We start from the raw sequence: 3,484 nt of genomic DNA, 5'->3' as shown, positions 1-3,484 counted from the left end.
AAATATCAAAGTGTGTGTGTGTGTGTGTGAGAGAGAGAGAGAGAGAGAGAGAGAGAGAGAGAGAGAGAGAGAGAGAGAGAAAGAGAACGAGAAATAGAGACAGACACAAACAGAGAGGGAAAGAGGAAAATTCGTTGGATTTCAGCTCCTCTAGGCCTTCTCAGTGCCGCATACTCATGTCGGACAAAAATTCATTGGCTCTGATCTAGGGAAAAAATATTAAAACTTACACTATGTTGCCATTAGCCGCTCAGCTAATTAAAAACCCGGTAAATTCAATCGACAGAGTATTTAATTAGATTAACGATCTATGTACTACACTTAATGTAAACCTTTTATTTATAAGCCATTCTAATTAAAATATCGCCTCATTTCTACAGCAATAAGACAACATTCTAATGACTAAACAGCAAAATAGCAATAAAATATCCCGTTATATTACATTTGTACTTCCTGTAAATTAATATTTAACACAATGACAACATCCGATTATTTGATCCTAGCTTCTTGTGAGTTCGAGTGTTACAAACAAGCGGAAAGTGTAGGTGGTATGCACGAGCGATCAGCCTTCATCGTAGTCATTCGACATGCTAGATATAGTTTACAAATTTATGTCAAATTGTAGTTTAGCTTCCACCATACAGAAAAGTCAGTGAATATTGAAGTACATAGACGCATAATCAGCATGGTCTCATCTCACAAGTCTTTGATCTTGATCATAGATGTGCCCAATCAGATTAGACAACAATAAAAAGACAAATAAAAGAGTGAACAGAAAAGAAACATTTGCAAAACCAATGTTTTGTCGGGTGATTTCTTGCCACTTGGTACATATGACAATAGATGAATGTTCCTTGAATTTTCAATCTGAGCGCAGAACTTTCCAGAGGCTAAAGACTTACAATCTGTGTAAGTGCATTTGTAGCAATAATCAAAACGATAGCAACTGCAGCAAGTAGCACTAGTAGCATCTCATGCAACGTTGAATTTCTCTGTAAAACAACAATCTCAAAATTTTGCAATTCCACCTATTATTATTATTATTATTATTATTATTATTATTGTTGTTGTTGTTGTTGCTGTTGTTATTATTATTATTATTATTATTATTATTATTATTATTATTATTATTATTATTATTATTGTTACTATTAATATTATTATTATTATTATTATTATTATTATTATTATTATTATTATTATTATTTTTATTATTATTATTATTATCATTATTATTATTAACTATTGCTGTTATCATGTAGACAAAAAAAAAGAAGAAAAAAAAACGGAATAATTTGTATGAGAATGCGAACATATGGGGATATATTACTAGTATGCCATTACTGGTAATGTAGAAGAATGTGCACCAAAATGCAATCAGCAGAACTGGCCAAGGGCTGTGGTCAATGTTACTGAATAGCAGATAAGACCAAACATCTAAAATATATTTGCAGCAGAAAGGAATACCAAGAGATCTCAGATGCAAGTTCTTTGATGAAGGGTATTAGATTAAGAACGCAAATTAACATGGGTACATGTTTGTGTGTGGGTGTGTGGGTGGGTGAGTTTGTGTGTGTATATACAAACATACATATATGTATGTACGTGTGTTTGCATGTATATACATATTTAAAAGTGTGGGTATTTATTTGTATACGTACGTGCATGTGTATGTATATATATATATATATATATATATATATATATATATATATATATATATATATAAATATATACATACATACACACATACATATGCACATATATGTGTTTATTTATACACATATTCATAGGTATACACACACAAAACATACACACACATGCATACATACATGCATACCTATAAATATACACAGGCATATGTATATGTATCGCATATATATGTGTATGTGTATGTGTATGTGTATCACTGTGTGTTTTAGTAGTCTTTATGACGTTATGAGGCTTGTAAGAGAGGGATGTGTGCGTTTGAGAGAGAGAGAGAAGGAAGAAGAGAGAGAGGGGAGAAAAGAGAGAGTGGTGAAGAGAGAGAGAGAGAGAGTGTGTGTGTGTGTGTGAAGAAGAAAGAACATTTGATTCAGCAAGAACATTATATAGAAAGATAGATAGATGAATACCAAATGCAACAGGAGAGAAGTAGGAGATAAATAACGTAATTTGGTGGGTATTATATATTTCAGAATTTCTTTTAGGTCTGGTTTGATTTGTTTACTGTATTTTTATTCAACCTGATAACAGCTTTACTAAATATGTTTAGTGATTTCTTATATTTTGGCTAATGGTTTTCTATTATCTTTGCAGAATATTTTTTTTTTTGCATATTGTCCTATTGTTCTGTTGTCTTTCTTCAGATATTTAGTAGCATGTTAACTCGTTAATATATACCCCACCACGACTACCACCACCGCCACGCATATATATATAGACAGTCGCTAGCAAAGTCTTATGCGCTATAAAGTAAACGACATTTATCTATCTATCTGAATACACAGAAACATGTACATACAAACACACACACACACACATATGCATAGACACGCGCGCGCACACAAACACACATATGCATACACAGGCACACGCACACAGGCACACGTCCCCGTTATTGATTTCATTTTCTTTAGAACGAATCAGACTTCGCTAAACTTTTATTGGACAAGATCTGATATATAGCCGCATAGATACGCAATTAAACATATGAAGACTCATATACATACATAGTAAACCCATTTTTTCGAAATGCATTTGCAGCTGAAAAGGCAGAGTAGAAAGTAGGAAGTAAAACGGAAAACTTATTGGAATTATATTCCAAAATTAAAGTATTATATAATAACCGTGCTAGGTGCTGCCAAATTTGTGAGTCTATGAAACTCAAAATGTTGCTTCTCCTTGACTGCAGTTTGCAATTTGATTATGAGAGAAAGAGATATTCACACTAGGCCTCTAAGTAAAATACAGTAAATTCATGTTTCCTTTCATATTTCAGTGTAGCAGTGGATTTCGAAAACCAAACCGACTGAAAGCACAACCTACAATGAATCAAGTTGTAGCGAGAGATTCTACTATTAAAGCGATTATTTTATTCTTTAACTTGTTTCAGTCATTTGACTGCGGCCATCCTGGAGTACCGCCTTTAGTCTAAGAAATCGACCTCAGGATTTGTTCTATGTGTGCCTCGTGCTTATTCTATCGACACTATTGCCGAACCGCTAGTTTACGGGGACTTAAACACACCAGTATCGGTTGTCAACCGATGGAGGAGGGGGACAAACACAGACACACACATAATTCTCTCACACACATACAAACACATATATATATATACGACGGGCTATCGACACTATTGCCGAACCGCTAGTTTACGGGGACTTAAACACACCAGTATCGGTTGTCAAGCGATGGAGGAGGGGGACAAACACAGACACACACATAATTCTCTCACACACATACAAACACATATATATATACGACGGGCTACTTTTCAGTT

At 34.0% G+C, this 3,484-nt stretch overlaps 1 long non-coding RNA gene across 1 annotated transcript; it reads left to right on the top strand.

The window, feature by feature from the left end:
* Nucleotides 1–2,090: 2,090 nt before the first annotated feature.
* Nucleotides 2,091–3,079, top strand: LOC128247128 (uncharacterized). Its single transcript, XR_008263553.1, has 2 exons — nt 2,091–2,160; nt 2,984–3,079. It is a non-coding gene; the product is annotated as an uncharacterized LOC128247128 (long non-coding RNA).
* The last annotated feature ends 405 nt before the right edge of the window (nt 3,080–3,484 follow it).

Source organism: Octopus bimaculoides, chromosome 2 (genome assembly GCF_001194135.2).
Source record: "Octopus bimaculoides isolate UCB-OBI-ISO-001 chromosome 2, ASM119413v2, whole genome shotgun sequence".
Classification (NCBI taxonomy): domain Eukaryota; kingdom Metazoa; phylum Mollusca; class Cephalopoda; order Octopoda; family Octopodidae; genus Octopus; species Octopus bimaculoides.
This window is presented reverse-complemented; position numbering and strand designations above follow the sequence as displayed.